This window comes from Lasioglossum baleicum, chromosome 9 (assembly GCF_051020765.1).
Source record: "Lasioglossum baleicum chromosome 9, iyLasBale1, whole genome shotgun sequence".
In the NCBI taxonomy this organism is placed as follows: Eukaryota; Metazoa; Arthropoda; class Insecta; order Hymenoptera; family Halictidae; genus Lasioglossum; species Lasioglossum baleicum.
Window position 1 is genome coordinate 10,596,408 of NC_134937.1, and position 24,248 is coordinate 10,620,655.

Consider the following 24,248-nt stretch of genomic DNA (forward strand, 5'->3'; position numbering starts at 1 on the left):
TTGACGAAGTTGTTCGTGACTTCTTGCCGGACGGCTCCACGAAAAACTGGATGGACGCTTGTCCTCGCAAATTGGGAACTCCGGGGACGAGGGGTGGGATTGACGGTGGCAAACTTTGCGGAACTGAATCTGCCGATTTTGGAACGGTGGTTGTTGAAGAAGTTGTGGAATGGTAGCACAGGTTTTTGGTTGCTCCGCTTGAATTCTAAATGCTTTGTTTAATATATTCAAGTATTTACTTTCACCAGAAATGGTATAATCCCATAATCGGCAGAGGATTAAGTCATGTTTCCAAAATACTGTTTGCGGGATCGACTAGTTCGTGAAAGGTTCACCACACAACAGGATTAGAAGCTTTACTACAGATCAGACCTGTGAGAAGTACGGCAGGAGCTGAGCTCGTAAAAATTCTATTCCACGATTTCATTCATTCGTCTCTATTGTAAGCTGGGCTGTTTACTTAATCACGCAAACATCAGTTGACAGATAGCCTCGGCATTTGCGTGTTGGCAGGCAGCGGTCCGGATTAACATACAGGCCATCAAGCATCCCGAACTTTAGTCAGGTTCCCTCGGGAAATCCGAAAAAACTGACGTGGATGAAGTGGGGTGACGTAGTTGGAATGGACGAAGATGGTTTCAATTTCTGGGTTGTGTATTCGACATAGCGTGAACTGTAAATAAAGAACTGTGTATGTGTAATCAAGTAGTGCTAACAACATATAAAAATTGGTATTTCTTTTCAGAATACAATTTATTCTTTTCTTGTTAAGTGGTTATTTCCCCAATCCATCAAACCGGCATTCTGATGATCGGTGACCAAGTGCAGCCCCCAATTTCGCTGAAGTCTCCTTTACAAGCAGTTCGAATCACCGTGTAAAAAGTGGAGCACGGGGAATGTCGCGACACCATACCCAACAACCCCCTGTCCGTCGTTTACCAGCATTTTTCATCGTTCGGCAAGCAAGCAAGCAAGCAAGCAAGCAACCCAGCACGCTATCGTTTTTTCCCTCTTCCTCTGATATCGCCGCTGATATACCGTGGTAGTAGCAAGTAGATATAAACGCAACGGCAACCAGAAGATAATAGACGCCAGGCTGGCCTCCCGGGTGCCGTTAATCATCGGGGATGAGAGCTGTACGTGGTGCCGGGGCGCGCGCGATGCGAAACCGCAGGGATACGACGTTGCTATGACGTGGGGGGATGAACGGGGCTACGGGGGCGGTTATGGCGTTAGATGGTCAGTTCCAAGGGAAACGGAAGTGACCGCACGCCCCGAGCAATAGGTATCCCGTGGGGCAGCCTGATGGACGTTGCCGGTCCGCTCGTTTCTTCCTCCGTCTTGTACCAGCCGTGTTTCGCACTTAATTAATCACTACAAATCCCGTTCGAGTCAAATGAGCCTCGCGCGCCAGTCATCAACCACCTCCCGCCTGTTGATTTAATTATCGAGCGCGCTGATCCGTGAGCAAGCTACTCGCTCCGACCGAAACTCAGAAAATATCAATTCTGATTAAAGCTGGTTACCCTCAGTGTTCAAATAGTTTATGAAATTAATTTATTTTTTGTTTTAATAGTTATAGCTTGACCATTGAACGGAGTGATTTTCCAATCGCGAGCAAAGCTGACGAAGCGGAGTGCTAATAAAAGCAGAATAGCTAAAATTTCACCACAATCAACGACAATACAATTTCGTTGATTCCGATACGAATACTTTCTGAATGACACAGAGAAAGAACGATCGGACCAAGAAGAGAGCGAAAACTGTCTGAAAGGGTTCAACGAACACGAATGACGAAGTTATCTGGCGATTCACGATGAAAATGCGAAATTCGTCTGATGGAGGACACGGGGCACTCCATCCAGGCGTGAACAATGGCGCGAATGTTTCACGAGCCACTTGATACCGTCACTAATCACGGCGGGCACGCGGTTGCCGGCGAATTCATGCGACGACTAAACGTCCGTCGCTTTCGGAGCAACGGTAATGAGCACAGCGAGGTTGTATAATCAGCGAGGCATGTCCAGGTTGATGAGTCCATCCACGACGCTTTAGAGCCGGGCCTGGCCTCGTGGCCAGCGCGGATGCGTGGTTCTGTAAACACACTGACAAACGCACCGGCAACAGGCTGCATCGGTGTGCGCTCGCGCGTTGACCACCGACGCGCTGCTGCCTCGTTTCGCCTCACCCTGCCTCGCCCCGACTCGCCGGGACCCATTAATATCCATTTTCCATTCGAATGGAAAAGGAGCAAAAGGCTAAAAGCGAGCCATCATTTATCTCGACCTTATACCACTCCCGCATTAATACCAATTGTGTTTCACACGCTGATCCTCGCTGCCTACCTCCGCGCCACGACACTCGCGCGACCCACCTGAGGAACGGTTTTAAACTTCCACGATTTCAACCTTGACGGTGCCTCCTCTCATAATTAGTGGATTAAACTATTTAGTGCTTCAAATTTGCGGCGCTGCAGCGTTTACTCGTTCCTACGGATGAGCTACCATTTTTTGGTACCACGAGCTTGCGGTGTTTCTCTGTTTCTTTTATTATAGTTCACAAAAACAATTGCTCTATGAAGAAATGTCACGCGGTTTCTTGAACCCCGAGGAAACCACTCGTTGATTACGGGCAATCAGCGTCGTAGCGACTTATCCGGCAATAATACGCAGCGTCGTGCTTGCCGCGCTATTAATTTCCTCGGGAAAACCGTCGGTTTCGTAACGTTTCCGCACGTGTCGTCGGATTTGAAGCGGCGGGGGCTTACGGCTCATCCCCGGAGGGCCGGAATTAGCCATCGATAGAGGACAAGCCAGGCAATTACGAAAGCGCCTCGGCTTCATACACTCTAATTAGACCGGCATGGCACGGAAACCAATCGAACGCCTCGCGGAAAAGCGAGCGACGGAAGCTGTCGTCGGTAATCCCGTTAGCGTTCGTATTAGGGTCAGCCCCGTGATTCAACGGCGACGGTGGCATCTCTCTCTCTCTCTCTCGTTTTATCCGGTTTTCCCCGCGATTCGGCTCGGGTCCTCAGGAAAACAGTGGCCGGAAAACTGAGTAGTCCTCGTTAGAGTGAAAAACGTTCCCTCTCCACTGGGAGATTAAGGACGCGAGGCGACGAGAGATTGCATGGATCGGATCCTTGCAGTCACCGATTACCGAGAAAGTATCTGATGATTCATATAATTTATTTTTCCTGATAAATAAAAAACCTTTCATGATTTTTGTAGAACCAGGTGTAGCGAGAAATTCTTTAGTCCTTCTGCAGTTTCTAGTTTTAGATCTAATTATGAAATATGAATGAATGAACTGGATGCAAACGGTGATATGGAGGATCCTGTTGGGAATCCTTGGGACATCCGCAAAGCTGGTGAACGTCCACGTGGGTCCGTGGGATGCTCGAAGGCGGACGTCAGGATGAAAAAGGGAGGATCGTGACGGCGAGACAGGAGAAAGCGGAATGTCCTGCGGTGGCGGAGGACCTTAGGTGTATATTAGGTGGCTACCGGTAAAGTAGGTACCCAGGCCACCGCGCGGCGATAAGCTAATGCGTTTCGTGGCTTTAATGAGGTTGATTGGCGGCAATGGCGGCTCGCCGCTTAACCGTCCTCCCTATCTCTCAGCCGAGTGTGTTCACCTCTGTTCGGGACCAGCCAACAGATTATTACTTACTTAAAAAGCTGTTAGCGACGGTTTCGTACCTAAACTGCCCTGTCCGCTCGGATAAGGAACGGCTCCGCTCGCTCGGCCCCGATCGTAACACGGCCCGGCTACAAGATCGAAACGACCGGCGAAACTTTTCGCGAATCACCAGCCTCCGACACACGTGTAATTAGAGGCAACCCTCGAATTATACGGTTAACACTTTCAGCAACGCGTCTTTGAAAAATAGAAGACGGAATTGCTTGTTCAGATTTCAAAACGAATTCTTTTGCCCCGAAAATAAATTTTACGGGGATCTGAAAATTGTTAGAAGGCTGAAGGACACGCTTCAATTATTATTTCATCAAATTGCTTTGATCTCCTGGAATTTTTCAAGTTGCCGAAGTGCCAGGCAAAGTGTTGGAGTATTTTTTTTTTGTTTCTCCAAATCGAGGAGGATTTGATGGCGCAAAGGTGGTGATAAACGGCGATGGTATCTGCTTCTTGGCGCGCAATTACGATCCTGCTCGCCCTTCGGAATCTACTCGGTCGTATACATATCTCACGAGGTCGGTTTCTTGTTCGGTCGACGTTCCTACGCATCAACCACGCGGCCATTTTTACAATTGGCCAGAAGCACGTGAGCACGGGCGACAATTTACGATTATTGCCCGGTGTTCTTTCTCGAATTAGTATATAAGCGTCATTATCAGGCGCATTCGTCACGCTAGCACGACCGGTGCGGTGCTTTCGCGTGGGCGACTTCCAGCGAAAGGGAGAACGACCAACAAGAAAATTTTCGTTCGAGCCTGCTGTTCGCTGACTGTTTTTCAATACAACACTTTCATTCAATTCGTATTTATTATCCAAGTATTGTTATGGTCAAACCTGGATCTTTATTGAACGTTCAGAACACTTTTCAAGATTTAAGTATTTCTATGTTTGCTTCAAGCACGCAAAGAACACATTTAATTAAAATACTCGACAGAATAATTCCTCAAGCTTTTCTGTTCCTAGACAAGAGAAACTTTCCTGTCTACCTTCATACCCGTATGTTCGAAATACCGAACGAGTAGGAAATATGTTCAAACTTCAAACACGTCGCAACCTTCATATATATTCAATAAAACTCTTCTTCGAGTCTCTCCACTTCCCTAAATCTATGCATCCATAAATAATTTATAAGAAAACTGTTCAAACGTCATTTTCAATTGATTCAAACTCGTTCAAACTTATGCAAACTCTTTCTTACTCCGTACAATATAAATCTTTGTGGAACTTGAACATGCTGAAACGGGGCGACTCGTATAAATTCGAGGGTTTCATAATCTCGTTGGCATTCCCAGTTTGGACGGTCAGGAAAATATTGTCGCAGTATCACGTTCTCATTCCCATTAACTTTGATAGATGACAGAGCGACAAACGGCGCGCGAGAGTCCTTTCTCGATCCCATTCTCGCTGGCCACCATCGATCAATGTTAACCCGAACGATCAACAGAGGCAGTGCTAGTAGCCTATCACCGTCGGGCAGCGTCCGCGTTATCGCTCCTTATCTGCTTCGGGGAACAATGAGGCAAATGTAATTAAACGGCGGAGCCTTATATCGCGTTGCGTGGAGTCCGCTGTCTCTGCAGAATCTGGCTTTCACTTCGCGGACGATAATTTACCGGAAGCGAACCTGTCCACGCCGCGTTTCTCTCTTCAATCTAATTACCGGACCGCACTTTCGAGAAATTAGACAACCGCGATATATTAATTAGGTCCTCCAACCTGAATATATTCCGCTATCGACTCTATGCGATAAAGAACGTGTACATCTGTTCGCGAAAGTTCGTTCGAACATAGTATCTTCTAATGCGCTGGAACTAACCGCCAATTTCACTATTAATTAAACGATGGCGATAAGGATGCCGGGATTCGCGTATGTCACGTGAAAGCTCGATCCTTTCTACCTCTGTTCTGCCTCGAATCAGAAGTTGTAGAAACATTTATTTTCATTGAACAAATTGTTCAGGAGAAATGGCGATTTTCGAAATTCCGTTTTCCTTTTCTATGACTGGTAACAGAGTAGTGCCACATTGAAAAAATTATAACTCCGTTGATTTTTGGAATTTCTACACGGATCTCGACTTAAATTGTTCCGAAAACATCAACCTAAAGAATTGTGTCAAAAATTCTGTCAATAGCAAGTGACCGAACCCAGTCTCTGTTGGGTTATTTACAGTAGACTTCACCAGTAGTTTTCATCAGCCTCTTGAGGGGCCAAACGCTTTGTTTAATCCATTAACGGTGAAAATTCATTGGAAGTAGGAAATTGGCATCGCCGGGTTGTTAACTATAGATAAATTCCCAGCCTATCGACACATTATGGCCGGATGCTTATCGAATGGTCCGCGGTCATCGTCTAATGGCCACGTCGGCCAACTGTGCCGACCTCGGTATCGCGAGCTGGCACTTCTATCGGTCGAACTTGGACACAGCCGTGGTCGTTAGAGGTATGGTTAACGTCCGCAGTCGCATTTAACGCCCATTGACTCATCCGCTGCTTGGGGGCACTGGAACTGCACTTTCCATAGGGGCATAATTAACCGCGATAAGAATTTGCTGGCCAATAGGGATCCCCTTCTCGAGTTGCTACGAATTCAATTGAGTGGCTCGCGTTATGGTTCCGGACTGCGACAAATGTCTGGGCTGGGGAGAACGGAGACTGGTCCAATCAATGATTGATGCACGACTGTGTCGCTTTTATTACGGATCGTTTACTGCAAATCATATTATTCCATTCTGCTTGATGCCTTGGGGTGCATTAGGTTTATTAAGTAAGCCTTGAATGTCGTTTAAAAAGGAATTTCGGTAGGACAGCTATTTATGCACTTTGCAAACGTGGCATTTAGTCCAGTCAATGAATGCTCATAAGAGGGGTGTAAAGGGAACTGGAAGAGGAACAGAATTTTTAACTTTGGGACTTTGTTTGGAGCAGTTAGGAGGTAAACATACTAAAAGTCCTCATTCCTAGGAGGTGAGCGGAGTGCAGGGGGGCACGTAGAAGGTCCCCTTTTTCGGTTTTCCGCTTATATCTCGGGAACTATGTCTCCTACCGATAAGACCATTCTATACAAAATTAAAGCTGACAAAATGTGCCATAAGATTGACTCCATTCAATTTTCCGCTATCTCGCATAGTTTCCGAGAGATCCGCGCTCAAAATTCACTAATTGTGAAAAAGAAATTTTTGCTTCACGTTTTTTGCCTTATTTGATTAATTAACTCTTCAGCACAATTAGTGGACTTTGAGCGCGGATATCTTGGAAACTATGCGAGATAGCGAAAAACTGAATTGAATCAATCTTGTGGCACATTTTGTCAGCTTTAATTTTGTATAGAATGGTCTTATTGCTAGGACGCATAGTTTCCGAGATATAAGCGGCAAACCGAAAAAGGGGACTTTTAGTATGTTTACCTCCTAACTAGTCCAAGCAAAGACCCAAAGTTAAAAATTGTGCTCCTTCCATTTCCCTCTATAACTTTTCGTTGACTGGACTAATCACAGAATAAAAAAGTTGAATTTATCTACGTTACTCGCCATTTTCATTTGTTCAGAATATTAAATCATGCAAAACTTGGCTTTGCAATTTTTGTTCTATCTCCAGGTGACAAGGCGCATGCTGTATCAATATATTTTCCATAGAAATGAATTCCTAAATCTGTATGTCAGCCATGCGTGACGTAAACGTGTTAACAAGTCAGGTCGTTTCGTCGCAGCAGGAAATTCAGCTCGCGTCGCGTCGGTGGTAGCGGATTTCATCGGCCGACTTTCCGGCACAATGGTAGCGATTAGGGTGATAGGAGTAGGTTGGCTAGAGGCGTGATCCAGGCCCACCGGAGGAGCAATCGCATCCAGTAGCCGGTCTATCAGCCATCTCGGGCATAAATATGTAGCGCACGAACGCATTAGCTGGCCGGATATCGTGCGTGCGAGCCCGCAGGAGCACGTAGGACGAGAGGAGAGTGCAAGCGGGTGCAAGCGGTGTAAGCGGCGCAAGCGGTGCAGCGGTGCCTGTGCACGTGTGATGGTAATGCATCGAGTGTGATGGGTGCAACCGGGTCCAACCGGGGGCGCCCGTAGGTGTCTGTTGTGGGTCGGCCACGAGATAGCCCGAATAATCCCCCGTGATGGATTACCGTGCCTAAGCGCTAAGTGGAATGAATATAAAATTAAATTGTGTTTATTGTCGGAGGTAATTGGCCATCTGCGACTGTTCGACCGTGACCGAACCCCCCTCACACAGATTTTTCTCTCGGCTCCCTTCTTCCGACCGGTCTCTATACTGTTTCTCGTCTCTGGAGCTTGATACCACTGCATGGAAATACGGTAGCTTCCCTTCCTTGATGGATCGCAGTTCACTAATTCGCCAATCTGATATCCGAGTAGGTTGTTCAGGCTGGGATAGACCCTTTATTAGATGGATGCTATTCTCGGGATTAGAGTGCGGATTTTGGAAAGTATCGCTGTCGATTAACTCTGCTGTACTCTTCATTGGTCTCGTATTTTCAATACGAATCCAATCAGCATTTATTAGAAGCAGCTATAGAGGATTAATTTCAATGATACCAACAAATTCTGAAATTCTACAAGTCGAAACAAAACGTAACAAAAGTTTCAATACTGAACGAGAGAAGAAGACCAATTTCCGGATGAAATAATTTCCAAGCACAGGATTTTCCGGGCGTTGCAAGGCCTGGCGAACTAAAAAATCCTAAAGGACTGGAAGCAGGACGTTCTAAGACGAAACGACTCCCGGCAGCAAACAGAATAAAGCAGCGACGGTCTGGAGAACCTTCGTCCAGCAGGTGGCAACGATTCGCGCGATCCTAGGGTCGCGTGGGTGGAGAACCAGTTAATTTCGCGCTCTCCCGAGAGAGTGGAAGGAAGGCATCGAGGCGCGTCGGTGTGCAAAATGTAAATACCTGAATGTATATAGGGTAGGTCGGCGGCGGCAAGACGTAAGGGGGAGGGGGCCGAGGGCAGAAGCGTCGCTTCTTATGCAAATCAGGCGGAAAAACTCGCGTGTTTTCACCGTGTTTTAATTATTCAAGCGACAACTTTCCGCAATGAAATTAGAACTCGCGCAAGTCGTGACTCCCGGCGACAAGTGTTTTGCTTATGGCCGCCGCCCAGCCGGCATAAAGCGGGCTGCCGGGGGTGTATCTAAATCCGCGGCAAGAAACAGAGAAACTCGACGGTGGGGGTGCAGGTTGAAGAACGTTGGAGAACGGGGCTGCTGAATGGGTGGGACGGGGGGTCCTGGGGGACGGAAGAAAATTAAGAGAGTAAGGAAAGCCCGGTGTACGTTATCCCCGACGGGTAGCGTCGAGCTCAGCTCGCCGGGAACGATGTCAACCGGCTGTCTGCGAAACTTCGAAACAAAACGACGCCAAGCCCGGAATCTAGGTTGACGCCCCGCCGTCCCTGCGGATCTACCAAGGAGATTCTTTGCAGCACCGAGAAAATTGCACGATCCTGACGGACCCGACCCTGCCGCGTTTCCTTGCAACCGGGTCGTGCGAAACATTTTTTGGTTCCACGGTACATCTTTGGGATTTTATTGTGGGAAAACCGAACGATGCAGGACTACGAAACTTTTTGCGATGTGTTCACACATGATTCAACATTGTATAACAATTTTCGTTAGGTGTTGTGTTCAGCGGTGTTCCTTGTAGAACGCTTTAATCGTCTTACTATGGACACTATTGTATCCCATTGACTTGTGTGAAATATACATTTTTGGAAGAAATTATAAAAATTCATCTAGAATCTTGAATCCTGTCTGAATACATGCCACAAAGTCTTTTACCGTTAGCTCGTTCAGTTCTCCTGCAATAAATTCCTAAAGATGACGCAAACAAGAATGTATTAACAATTATTACATATTAAATTAACACTAAACCTACCGAGCACTAAAAGCGACTAAAATGTTTTAGCATACAAAAATGACAAGACTCTATTTATTTAGATTTTGTGCAATTTTTATGACAATAGGTGCTTGGATAAAGAAATTTATCGAATTAATTTCCATGTAAGTAACTTCATAATTCCAATAATTGTAAGATGAAAAATATAAAACCGGTCATTTGATCGGCAGTTGTAGGTTTAGTGTTAATAAATGTCTACAAGCAGCTACTGAAAGTGCCTGCACCCAGCAGAGCGAAATCAAGTTTCAGTTCGACGTGTGAATTCGTACGAATTCGTCGTACGAACTTCCCGATGCGGCACGGCAGTAATTCCGTCGATATAAATTTCGGATCGGTGCTCGCACTCGAATTTCACGCCCTCGGCGTTGAAGTCTGCCTGGCAAATATAACTGGCGGCGCGTAGCCTGTACGAGCCGCTAGTTATTCGGCAGTAACAATAGCAGTCGTGCCACCCGGAGCATACAGGCCGTTTGTATGAATGAAATTATTCGCTTCTAGGAATATATAACCGGATGGGGAGGACGGGAATGTGAACCAGTCGAAGAACCTCGCCGGAAAGAGGAAAGAGAGTCTCTCCACCCACCCCAGCAGAATTCACGTTCGTATAGCTGTTGATTGCACGGCGGCAGCTGTGTTTTATGCGCTCACGAGTCGCGACTCGGCCTTTTCTTATATTATATTATATCGGTGTGTTAAACGCCGGCGCGTTCCTGTTCCTACAAACTGTGAATATTATATTCGAGAGCTGCCGGAGAACGGCGGCGGCGCTCACCCGGTTTTTACGGAATCGAGACGAGCACGGTGCTGCCGGTGTTCGACAACGACCCGCTGCACCGTTTTGCATCCCCCGGAAATATCCTCGAAGTCCCGGGACCGCGCGGTAAATTTCACGAATTTTCTTTCGCTGTAAATCTCCGGCTGCGGTCGAGGAGACATCTATGAATTTAGTGGATTCTGTTCTGCCGAAAAACCGGCTGATCCTGCGACAAGACACTGTGCGACGATATTATACGGTCTGTGGTCCATTTCGTTTATTTTTATATCTTCACTGGTCACGATGACAATATTTTTCTTTAAATGCTGCGTTTCTTGCTCCTTTTTCAAATTAAAATAGTCTTTATAATCGATGAGGAAAAGTACCATTTCTTGAGAAATTAGATAAAACGACATTAGAACGTCAGTTCGACGCTATCAAGAGTACCGTTCATTTAATTCGCTTCCTTTTAAAAATACATTACGTAAAACTATTGTGGACAAGAAAAAAAAATTGTTTCTCTTTATACACATGAAATGTTCGAATTGAAAACATTGCGATCAACTCTGAATCCAATTTAACCGAATAGGGAGCACTTTGACCGAGAAGCGCATCCTCATTGTTAATCAGGAACGTATAAATTACGGAGCAACCTTCTCGATCGAATTCGCCAAACAAGCACCGGTTGCCAGAACACGGCAGAAGGGTTATCGCCGAGAGACAAAGTCACCGTTTAAGCAACAAAGTTCCCGGCACAGTCTCCACATTCTCCGCGTCCCCGTCAGAAGCAGTTCACGTTGGAAGAGAGGAGCAACCAGAGAAAGAGAGAGAGAGAGAGAAAAAAAAAAGAAATAGTCCAAGGAAAGGGATTCGTTGGTGGCTGGAGCTGGCTCATTGTGCTCCCAGGTCTGGCAGCAGTCGGAAAGAGACGCTGCCAGGGAGAGAGTCAGCCTTATTTATGGCTATATTAATCCTTAAATGGTATCTAATGTCACACCGGCACGGACAGATCTATCTGATGGCAGGGAGTACGAGGAGGTTCGAGGGAGAACGAAACAAGAAAGAGCAACAGAGAGAGACAGATTAAGAGAGAGAGAGAGAGAGAGAGAGAGAGAGAGAGAGAGAGAGAGAGAGAGAGGATCCCATCCAACAGTTCTCTGTAGGACTTGCTATTGTCGTACGTATTCATACGTGTGTTTTTGTGCGTCCGTGCTGCCGCTGCCAGGCACTCCTATACCACACCGGAGTACAAACGACGGTGTCGAGTTACCGGATGGTACACCACAGGGTGTCCGTGACTTATACCCTGTTTGGTTACCCTGGTTCTCAGCTCCGCCTCTTTCTCACTCTTTCCCCCTTCAAGCTCCCTCTCTCTCTCTCTTTCTCTCTTTCTCTCCGGAGTCTCTCATTCCCTCCCCCTTGGAACCCCCTTCTCGCACCATGGAGTCCGGCGTGCACTGTGTGCCCCAAGGTTCGTGCCGCACCGTCGCTCCTGCGACCAAGATGTTTTGCGAAACAAACGTTTGTATCCGCACGCTCGACCGACCGAGAAACCCCATCGACTATGGGGGCCGCGACGATAATAGGCGACCGACCTTTGCCATTTTCGCAATTACCCCCACAGACCACGCGGAAACCATCCACGTCGGCTCTCCTATTTGTTCCATGATTAACCACTACAATCGCTACATCCTCCGAGGAAAAAGCACAGTGTTTTCGTTTGCTGGAAGATGTATAAATTTGAAATATGTTTCATGGTTTGGATCAGCGGTCGGCAAACTACGGCCTGCCGCCTGTTTTTAATCAGGCCTGCGAGGTTAATGAACACGAAAAAATAAATCAAATTACGTAAAATAAAAAAACTAATAAAGAAATTTTGAAACTGTTTCTTTTTCGTTGCTCTACGAGTAGAATTACCTACCCATGTAAATATCTTCGAGCTTGCTACCCAGCCCCCTTGCCTAAAAATTTTACGTTCTGGTCCTTTCCAAAAGAAGTTTGCCGGCCCCTGGTTTACATGGTGGTTTCATGCATAACTTTGAGTGAACTCTGCACACTGAAACTTGGATTCTTCGCACTAGAATTTGAAGTTTTATCATTTTTTTTCGTCGAATTATATAATATTACATTGAGAAAAGTCGAAAACTTTTGGTCCCCTGAGTGAAAGCTCAGCGAAAATTTAAACTAGCACAATTGCTGAGTGACTTGTAAGGAGTAATTTGTGATTGACCGTAGAAAATGAGAAGCGACTGATGAGGATCGTCCACGGAAGGAGCACAAAGGCTGCTGGAAGGAAAGCGAGCATGATCGCGAGCAGAAAGCCGAGTACGGTCTCGAAAAACCGGAGGAAGGAAGGTTCGCCGCGGAATAATGCACGGCGGGGTGCACGGCGTGCATTTAATCCAGCAATAACAGAAATATCAGTAGAGGAGCACAATGGCCGGCGCAGATATATCTGTTATATACGAGGTACGATGCTACCAGGCGATCCACATGTACACCATGGCCGATGGTGTGCGGGTATGGCGGGGTGTCGTGTCCTGTAGAGGAGAGCGTATAACACACAAGGTAACGGCAGGACTGGTAGAGGCCAGGCTGGCCGAGTCCGGGTTATTGAGGTGTCACAGCCAGCGGCACCAACAACGTGCGAACCAACCGAACCGGGGCTAATGAATGGCATCCTCCCTTTTCTTTTCTGCCTATGAAAAATTATTGTTGTTGCTAAGCGTCGTACAGGGGCCCTCTCACGGGGCCGACCCACCGCCGTGATGTCCCCTCCCTCGTTCCTTTGCCCTAACTGTGGTCCCCGATTCTCTGCTCCCGAGTCTTGTCATTGGTAGATGCTTCATAATAGGCGATTCATTCGGAATTCTCAGAAGATCGTTTTTGTGATAATCGGAGACTGTAAGAAACAAAAGAAACATTTTATTCGGATATGAATTATTCACTAATAATTGTCAACAAAACAATTTTCAGTTTGTTTATTCATGAATGTACATAACCGTGATTGAAAGAAAGCTGCTTGCAATAATTATACAATCGATTGAATATCATTTACGTATAATTGCTCGATCGAATAAATACGTGACATAACCTGAACGTATGTGTTTATACGAAAAAAATGTCTCAAATTGCGAGGAGCAAACACCGGTAAAGCCAATATCGATTTCCGTCGAATTTTTTCAAGGAGTCGAGAGCACGGTGCTGCACCATAGGTGATGGTGTTTGCGATGGTGGTGGTGGCGCCCCGCGGAGAAGCCAGCTGGAACCGTTCCGCCGCTCCTCGCCGTTTCCATTGTCGTCGCACACGCGTCTCTCGTGGTACGTGTTCCCCGTCATCCTCTCTCCTCCGCTCCTCTCTCCTATTTCTCCTCTCCCCGGTGTGTTTGTCTCTTTCACCGGTGCGTGTTTCGCGCGAATTTAAAGCAGCCTCGCGAACGGGGTATGGGGCTGGGGCCGGAAACGAGCGCAAGAGTTTCAGCGCGCGCAGCGTATAGCGCGTGTGTACCTACACGCGTGCGAGAGTTCGATTGTTGGCCGGAGCGCATTTGTCTTGATAAAAGGGACCGGGCAAATTAAAAGTAATGATTTGTAGAAATATTTCGCTCCCCTTTCCCTCCCTCCTCCTCCTCGCCCTCTCTTTCTCTCTCTCACCGACCAGGCTCTTCCAGCTTCTCTGAATTTCTCTCTTTCCCGCAGATGTTAGGTCGGCTTTCTGTCTCGCTCGCTTCCTCCAGGGAAATGGAGCCATTACGGTGCCTAATGCCTCATCTGTTAGCCGTGCGAATCCGGCCCGCTCCTGTGGGGCATGCTTACAACGCTCCATTTATATAAAGCGAAAGGATATTCTCTCGACTGTGCTTACACGGCGAACAGGATGCCAGGAATTGGGAGCGAAATATCGCGCGGCCGCCGATAGTTATCCCTCGACCTGCTTTTCCCTCGTTCCTGAGCTTCGGGGTGGTCTGACGTCTGTTTCGACCATTCGTTTCATTACGCTGGGGATTTTTGCTCGGGTGCAATTGTATTTTGGTAACTTTGCTCGAGTAGTTGTGCGAGGTGTAATGTCAAGGCACCTCAGTTATTTTAGACACCCGTGTCTTCTCTCGTATACATGTGTATAACAATTATTGACTAGTGAGTTATCCATTGTTAAACTATTATACAGGGTGTTTCGTAATTGGTGGTACAAGCGAAAATAAGGTGATACTACATGAAAAAATAAGTCGAAAATATGGAATAAAATTTTTTTATATGAGGTAAAAAATAAACATTTCCGTGACACTAGTGTTTATCAACGTAAACTTTAACCGAGACAACGATCTACAGTGAGATCTGTTATAACGAGACGTGATCAAGTGCACGCGTACCCGGCGAAAATTCAAAGTCGATTTTCTCGAAAAGAAAGCCTGATGAAAAAATTTTATCTTATATTTTCGACTTATTTTTTCATGTAGCATCACACCCTTTTCGCTTGTACCGCCAGATACGAAACACTTGTGAAAGCTAGTTTGACGAAGATGCGACTCCATCGAAGACAGGGAAGAATCGATAATTGAATAACGCGGGACCACTAAAAAAGGGCCACCGAAGCACAAACAATAATTCAAACCTATCAGCACAATGGTACCAGCATCAAGGATATTCAACAGCAATTCGAAGACACCGAATGATAAACCAATAGCAGGGATAAACCAGGCTCGATATTCAATACTCGGCGGGCTTTTTGCTTCCGGGGGAACGGTGGCGCAATAGCTTGGCCAACGATTTACGTTCCGGGAAGATCGAGCCGTTGGCGAACAATGCTAGCAGCCGCGATTTCTTCCACGGGCCGTACTTAACAAGAGAAATTCGCGCGTTGCTAGTGACAGAGGGCCGAGCGCCGTTGGTTTTCTTGCCTCTGCGGATAGCCGGCGAGCTTCCGGCGGAACTGTAACGCGGATCAATGGCACGGAAAGAAGAAGAAGGAGCCCGAGAGCTTCGCCTCGTCCCGCCTCGCTTCGTCCCCCGTCTCGCTTTGCCTCGCCGCGCGGCGACGGAATCGTGTATACGAATGCCCTGTAATCAAATAAAGGGGAACAATGTTGGCGAACGATGCGAGTCAGCCAGCTCAGCACCGCGATTCGGAGCCCGCCCGTTCCTTGTCCTGGACACACCCCCACCGTAACCGAGCGAACGCTGTTATCCGCGTATCCTGCGACTCACCCCCGACTACACCCCCTTTTTTTCCACCCCCCTACCAGGATCCTCCAACTATACGCTCCTGCTATCAGCCGAGCTCGTACCTCATAGTCCTGCCTATAGGACGTCCAATGGATGACTCGGTTCCGACCGAGAAAGACGGTTCTTGAATAGGGGATCGGTTGTTGGGGACGAATCTGCCAGCAGTTTTTACCCGGAAGAAAAATTTCGTGAACCGACGGAAAAAGTTCGATTGCGTGGGGCCGCTGTTTCACCCTCGAGGAGAATGATTTTTGGTGGTTTTGGGGAAAGGATCGGGTAGTGAATTTTGAAGGAGAGCTAAGTAGGAGCGATTGTGGAAAAAGATGCTGCTCGGTTTCTTAACTTCTTTTAGTGAAATTACAAGTGATTTTGATAATAATAAAATGATGATAATAATTATTATCTGTAACTAGATTACAGTGAAGGGGATAGTAGAAGAAATGATTTTTCTGTGGTACCAGTAGAGTAAAAACTTGTATCTTGTACCGTAGGATAAGAAACATGCGAAGTTGAAAAGTTCGTGGAAGAGTTATTGTTCCAACCCTTATCCAGATACGCGAATTTCAGTGTTTTTGGTTAGGAAAAAGAAATTTCGTTGGTACGCTTTTCATAACTCGGCGGAAGATGAATTTAAACATTTATTCTGCTGTATTTTCATAATTCCGTAGGAATTATTAGAAAATTTGCATGCAGAAACAGTCCCGCCGTGAATTTTTAACGAACGAATGAACTATTTATAATCCTTCTGAAGAATTTTATCATTGCTGCGGATCTATCCAATTTTTCTATAAATAAATTATCCTGGTACCTGTTCATGGTCGAGATGGTTATATAAATACAGTTAATGAATAATGTAAATATTATAGAAGAATCGTTTCTAGAAGAATCATTTCTGAGAACCTGTCAACCCGATATTACTACGCTAATATAGAATTTAATTTAGGTTTTGGCACGATGAAACATTCATCAGGACTCGATATTATAAGACAACGGGTTAATTCCGTTTTTATCTCCGCCGACTCTAAATAGAAACGTCGTAACGATGACCTTTCTGAAATAAATACAGACGAATGAGCTTGCTTAAATGAAAACGGACAACCCCTGTGGCAGGTTCAACCACGCAGCAGTCTGGCGACGTTTTCGTATAATTTTTCCACTCTGAAATCATCAGAACGCAATCCCCACTAAAAATTATCAAATAGTGACCACTATAGTTTTCAGGCAAAATTAGAATCCTACATAATACTAATTCATCAGTAATAACCGTGGCAAGAGTTTGATACCAAAAACGTTAAGTTTTTACATACCAGACTGAAAATAGATCAGCTTAAAGTCCAACTTTGCAAAAACTAGGGTGGACTTACCCCACTCGACCTTAAGTAAACTGTTTGTGTCGGTGCAGTCACTTGCAATTGGTGCAAGCAATTTTTATTTTGCATAAAGATCTACAGTCTAATAATTACTCACGTTCAATTAAATTGTATTACTTCCCTGGCAGAGGTTCAACAGTACCGCAGCTTTATAAATAGTATAATAGACTCGTTTTCCCCTATGTTCGGGCAAAAATTATGAGCACAGGTGGGATCCGGGGAGAAAGTCCATTGAAATTGAAATTCCTTCGAATGTACTCGGTGCATCGGTGCACGAAAAATATAGTCGTCGAGCGCATCCCCCCGGCTTCGTGGCCCGCGGAAGTTCACTGGTCTCTCCTTCGTTCTCATCCTGATGAATATTCCCCGAAGAGAGTCGATGGGTTCCCGGGTATATCAGAGGGGGAAGGGGTCGTCGGCAGGAAGCTACCGATGGTAGATAGCGTCGGTACGTTTGTCTTCGTAATAATATTGGCCCACGACCCGGCCGTCTCACTCGGCCGAGTTTACAAACGCAAACACGCCGGCCGAGCCGGTTAATTAATGTGCGAGTTGTTACGTTGTTAATCTACAATAACGGCAACAGGGAAACGGGCTTGATGTATCGCGACCCCGTCCGCGGGAATCTATTCCGGCTGCGCTGGGGATTTCGCGTGTCCGCTAACCGTGGAACACACACTCGCAGAGGCCCTCGGGAAACTTTCTGCTAGATACCTGTGCAACTCTCGTCCGGTCTGCACTATCCAGTTCGCTAAGGGCACACATGAATCCCGAATGGCGATACCACCATGCGAAACTCACGACCTTTCCGCGGAAACATTATTTTCTGCGGCCCCTCTCGTCCCTCTCTGCCGTGTCCATTTTTCTTCGTTTTTTTAGTTTAGTTCTCTCTGGTTGATGCTGAGTCCTCTGCCATTGGTTCATAGCATACTGCGGATGTGTTTATGGCAAACGTAGTGAAACACAAAACTGCGAACAACAGGAATTTAAGACTGGTGGTAATTTCTGTTCTTTATAGTTAGCTCACTTAGACAATTTTTATTTGATACGAAGATCAGTCTAGTTATGAGCAACCACTTTAACACATTATAACCATTCGATGTAGGACATGCAGGTTGCAGGTTGCGTAGATCCACAGTCTAGCGAACCTGAATAACGGTTCGTTTTTAGTTCTTCGTTATCCAGGTTCTGTTTTAGCCGACATTCTGGTTCCTTCTAATGTCTTCTGGTGTACTGTTTCTAGATCTCGGTGAGGCAGAGGAGTCCATCAGCGCGGTGCAAACGATAAAAAATGCATCCCCAGTTGAGAAGCAGGCGAAGACGATATGTTTCCATCAGGAGCGAGGATCAATCTTGGCGAACGTGGGTCCGCGTTACTCCTCTCCTTTGCCAACAGTTGAATTACCTCTTCGTGGCTACGTGGGAGTCGTCCTCGACTCCGTGGAGGTTCGGGGTCGGGGGTGGCAGAGAAATGTCCACAAGAGGTCGGCCCTTTGATCAGACGCCGAAGACGTATGCGGTTTAATATTGCCTGACCCGGGAGAGAAAGGTCAGCTCTCTCTCTCTCTCTCTCTCTCTTGGTTTCTCTTGGTCTTGCTCTTTCTCTCTCCGTCTCTCTTGGCCACGGTCTCGACGGGATACACGTACGATCCGTGGCACGGCGGAGAGGAGGTCCGGTCCACTCACCGCTCGTCTCGTTGACAAATGTCTCGAGCATCCCCAGGGCATCCTCTCCGGCGGCCTACGGGTCCGTCGTCATCCCTTAACTCGCGCCATCGAGCCACTCTCTACAGAGTATGGCAACGCGACGGCAGCCCCGTGGACCGTAGCCACTCTCTGTAATCCCGAGGACACCAGTCACCCTACTTCAAACGCGTCGAGGGCATTCAATTACTGATGGACGAACCTCCACCGTCTCTTATTTCGCTGCATGCGAAATTCACCGTTCCCGATACTTTGAAAATTCAACCCTTAATTCCTTTGCATCTTTCTATGCGTTTATATACTCGTACAATCTTCATTTCTACGACCTCTCATTGAGGTACATATGAAACATTAAAATTCAATCCTCAAATACTTTTTATTCAACAAGGGTCCAGACGTCCATTTTTAGTACACTACTTAAGAATTGATTGTAAGAAAACGATCAGACCTAGTTAGCTGAAACTTTGTATACATATTTATGCATATCTTATGTGACAGCGGATATTTTTATAAGATGTTTTATTAAAAATTGGAAGAATTATTAATACCGCAGGCTCCGTGGAACAACTGTTGAATGGGGTGTATTGAGTCCAACTATTCCAGACGGCTAAAAGATACGAGAATGTTGAATGTAGCTTTCACAAAACAGATCGTCGCTCTTACGAATTTTTTTATAAGAGTTAGGGACATTTAGGCGACATTTCGCGGCAGCTTCGTAGAAATACTTTAGGAGGTAAGAGCAAACTCTCGAGTGTCTTAACTTAACTGATATCTCCACTGTGATCTGACATAAATGAAACGAACTAAAAGGAGCACAGAGTTGTCGCACAACAAAATTAAGAAACTATCACGATCTTATCTGTCAGAGAAATTCAACGAAAAAATACTGTTTACTTTCTTACCTGCCTCGGTAAATGTTCTTGATTTATTGACGATCTATCCGTCTCGGAGATCCAACACGAAATAGCTGTTAGCCGATTTTATTCGGACGGTGTACAATTTTTTGAAAGTATCTCTGCCGGTCGCCGATTTTAGATAGTGTGTTTCGTGCTTCATTAGACGTTCTTCGAGACTCCAGTTTTCTGAAAGGAATACAAAGTGATCGACGTTCATTAGCGATGAATACATTGTCTGGTGGAGGAGGAGGATCGTTAATGATTTCTGAATGGGTCTCCGATGCTTGTACCATAATAGCTTTTCACCATTGAATAAAGTGCGTATAAAACAATAGAAAAATCTTTAAAACAATAGAGTACCTTACCTAAAAGTATATGTACAATATGTTTTAGAATTTATACGCATTTTTCTGCTGCAAAGTCTTGGAGCATGCAGAGCTGCGCAAAAATTGTATTCAAATAAAAATTTATGCCCAACTCTGGGAGCATGCCGGAGCAACATTTTCTCACCTGGAAAACTGGGAAATTCCCAAAAACCGCGGCTATTTCAGACTGTTAACCAGACACGATAACTTTTAACTCCTGTAGCAGTGCCACGAAGTTTTGTCAGACAATGCTGGCTGGTGTCCGGGATTCTGTGTTCGCACCCCCGCAAACCCCGGCGATGATTTCATTGTACCCCCGACGAGAATGCCATCGATTTGCTGTCCGTTGACCGGGCAGCGACGCCTGCCATTTTTGGCGTCGTAATTCTATTCCGTTACAACGGCTCCGATATTTTCGCGGTATTACTGCCGCGGACACGGACGAAAATAAACGGTCGGACGATTAATTTTTGTTTGAGCGGGACGGAAAAGCGATTCAATTACGGTTTGTCGGGCGCGGGCGCGCGCGCTTCAATTTCCCGCGGACCCCGTAAATAGTCGAGCAGACGGTGTAAATATCGGAGCCGAATTGAATTGCCAGCCGGAGACGATATCGAAGACGCGTGCAACCCGCGTTGAACACACCCCCTCTGTCCCCGGTCCGAAGACGGGGGTAAATTAAATACACGCCCCTCAAACGTCAACCGACTCCATTCCATCGTTTTATTAGAACGGGAAAAGTGTTTCCTCATTCATTTCTGTGATACGTTAACTATCTGATTCGGTGTAATTGAAGTATGATTGTTTGAAGACTACTTCTGTTAATTATTATGCATTTCAAAATGAGTGGATGTATTTCCAAACAGTGGAAAGATTAAAATCATTTTTTTTAGTCTTGAAAATAATTAACGATTACAAGAAAGCACTGCTCGAATATATTGACATTCAATTTTCGTTGGACCAGCGAGGGTTCGATCGTCCGCTTTCCCGAAAGTCGTCTTTCCTCTCCGACGACCATAAACCAGCTTTCACGTATTCATGCTCGTGCACCGTTGTCGGGGCGAGTGTCCGTGCGTCCAGGGGTTGCGTGAAGGAGCAAGAGCGCTCGCGGAGGGGTGAGATCCGAGGAAAAGTTTAGAGGCCGTGTGTCCGAGGCTGACGTCGATAAAAAATGTTCCACGGGCCGAGATAATAAAAGAGTGCGAATAAACGGAGGGGCGAGCGCGAAGGAGGGCGGATGTTTGAGATATTCGCCAGGGCTCTCGGCACTGGAAGCTCGCGATGGGAAATCTTTATTGATTCGTAGCTGTCGGCCGAGGCGTATATGCCTCGGGGTCAATATGATTTCTCTCCTCTCTCAGCCTGGTTGTTCCTCGTAACCTCCCTTGCGCCTCCCTCCCGCTGAACACGCGCGCACACGCTCCACGGCCTGTTTCGCCCGCTCGCGGGGGTGGTTTCCTCGTGAAATGAAATCCTGTCTCGGTGATGCGAGCGCAGCCAAGACGACGCTCCAGTCGATACAATATTATTGTCTTTCCGCTTCGACACAGGCCACCGTCGAGCCCTGGAAATTTTATTGCCGACAAACGCTGCTGTTCGATGCTGCGCCCATACGGGGGTGCGGACTTTGGAGATTGTTCTTTATCGACGCGATTTGGGGGTATGAGTGTGAGCCGGCGAATTTCGATCGGATATTTTAAACTAGTTTACAATCGTGGTGTGCTTTTTTCAAAAAACATCCTATTTTATTTATTTCATTAAAATTGTTAAGAGGAGAAACAAATTTTTTGAACATGTATGAAGATTAAATCTGAAACAGAAAATAAAATGAAATAGAAAGTCGATAAAAAATAAAAATCTAACAAGAATCGCATGGAAAGCAGGCGCAAAAAGAGCAGCGTGATTCTCATTTCATCGTTCCCAGACTTTACCCATCACATCCCGGTGATCGAGCACACGGCTCCACCCCATCAGGGCGAATCAAAGCCGGCTAAACCGTTGTCAGAAGAACCAATCGGCGAAGTAACGTCTCGGCGAGAGATACGCACACTTCAGACGTCAAATTAGCGGCGTTATCGATCCTGAAGAGCGAGTTGTTCCGCGGGAGCACCCTCCGGTAGCCGATGCCACGGCGTGTTTCTCTTCGGTCTCGCTGTCGAAGGGAATGCTGCGACATCCGCGTTTGCCGACCAAGAAGGAACCTGCTCAAATGTTTGCTCCCCGACGCGAGCCGGTGCGTTTACGCGGCTCGATATATTCACCGGCGAACGGAGAGCACAGGTGAAGACAGGGGTGACAGTCTGTGTTGGTGGTGGGGTCGACGGTGCGTTCTTATGGTCAACGTAATGATGGAAGACGTGTACGGTAGCGGCGGACCGAGTAAATATTGACGATCGAGTCGAGCTACGGGAACCCGCCGCTTGATGTTTCTTAGAATTTTGCTTATTTTACCTTTTATCTGGGGTTGGAGGTCGATGGAGGGGGTGGGGCAAGTTCTGCGGCGTGTTTCTGTCGTCGATTAGAATATTGTTAACGTTTCAATGGGTCAGAAACTGTTAACGGATAAAATAAAACACATTGATTTAAGGGTTGAATTTTGAAGGAAAACCTGACATAAGGGATGTGAGCGAGGGTTAAAATTTTCAAGACAATTATTATTATATATCTAGAACTAAATGCCGTATTAATATTACCCCTTACTTCCCCGTATTGGAATGCAATTTTCCAAGCACCGTGCAGGGGTGAAATCCGCCGCCGAGTAAAACTCACACCCCCGAGTGTCCAATGGGTCTCGGCGGGGCAAAGAAACAGTGTTTACCGAACGGCAATCCGGCGGGGCTAACTAGCTGGCAAATCTTTAAGGGTAACACGCACAATCTCGCCGAGCTCGGGTGTCGAGGGGTGGGTTTTGCTGGGCGTGTCTCCATCTGGCGACTCGGCGCGTATTAATTAATCGACGAGCACCCGAGACTAACTGCGAGTTAATAAGCAAATTGCCACGCAATAAAGTTAGTGCCGAGTGGAGCGAGGAGGAAACTAAACTATAGAACAGCGTACGAGAAAGAGAAAGGAGAGAGAGAGAGAGAGGGAGAGAGGGGGTGGAGGAAAAGCAGCTAGTCGGCGCCCTCGTCCCTTATAACAGTTACACCCTTCGCGGGGCCACAGATGTGGCTTGCTATTCGCGAGAACCCCTCCTCGCCACCCCATATAATTTAATGCCATTCATCCGAGTTGCTTATAATGCTCCGGTCGTATTAAAATCTGGTAAAAATGCCGCCCACACCGATACAAACCTCGAAACGCTCGAACCATCGGTTTAATTAATTCGTGGACTGGGGGTGGACGGTGTGCACCGTGTCGCAAGAAACCTGGTATTTATTGGCTCGATACGATTGGCGACGCCTTCTTCAACCCCTCTTCTTCTACGGACTCGTCGAGAGCTCGAACATTCATTTAAGGATGAATGGTCCGCTGTTAACGAATGCTCTGACCTTCAAACGAAAGCATCAACGCGAGGTTCGCCGACTAATGGGGGTGGACGGTCTGAGGTATTTAATGTGGGGTGCGAAACACATTTTTAGAAGGGGGTGGAGCAGCGTGAGTGTGCAAATTTGTTTCTTATGGGTTCCGAGAATAAAATACAGCCTCAAAAAATAGAAAATAGAAATAAAATATATAAAAAATACTTTTTAAAATGCACTAAAAAGGAGAAAATAAATTTTTTCCCGTTTCTCCCAAAAATTTAATATAAATTTAAATCAAATCATGACATTGGTGACTATAAAAATAAAAGCGTGGAGTGCCCAGGAAGATTACGTCATATAGTTTAGCGCTCCACGCTTTTATTTTTATAGTCACTAATGTCAAGGTTTTTTTTTTAATTTATATTAAATTCTTGGGAGAACCAGGAAAAAAATTATTTTCCCCTTTTTAGTGCATTTTAATATAAGCGTGGTTTTTAAATAGTATTTTGTTATGTATTTTTGGATTTTATACGGTTTAGTCTTTTTTGAATGGAACACAAGATATAGTAATACTGGTATGAATATTAAATAGTAAGATATAGAAAGGCAAGATATCGAAATACGTGAGATAGAATGAGGGGATGACTCCGAGAGACGACGCGACGTCTCTTTAAGGAGTCCGAAATTGTACGAAATGGCGAAGTGGGTCAGTGGAGTGGGGTTGAGTCGGAGTGGGAACGCGTAGTGGAGTAGGGAGCGCTGGCGCGCGGAGTGGGGATCGCTGAACGTGATGACGTACTACCGAGCGTCGCGCGGCGAGGTGTGACGGATAATATTAAAATATTTTTTCTCCTA

At 46.2% G+C, this 24,248-nt stretch overlaps 1 long non-coding RNA gene across 1 annotated transcript in view; it reads right to left on the bottom strand.

The window, feature by feature from the left end:
- Positions 1–7,096: 7,096 nt before the first annotated feature.
- LOC143211772 (uncharacterized) overlaps positions 7,097–24,248 on the bottom strand; it is a 132,803-nt gene continuing 115,651 nt past the window's right edge. The window contains exons 3-4 of the long non-coding RNA XR_013009531.1: positions 19,571–19,750; positions 7,097–13,273 (exon numbers count right to left, since the gene is read on the bottom strand). This is a non-coding gene — a long non-coding RNA (uncharacterized LOC143211772). The remainder of the gene's footprint in view (positions 13,274–19,570; positions 19,751–24,248) is intronic.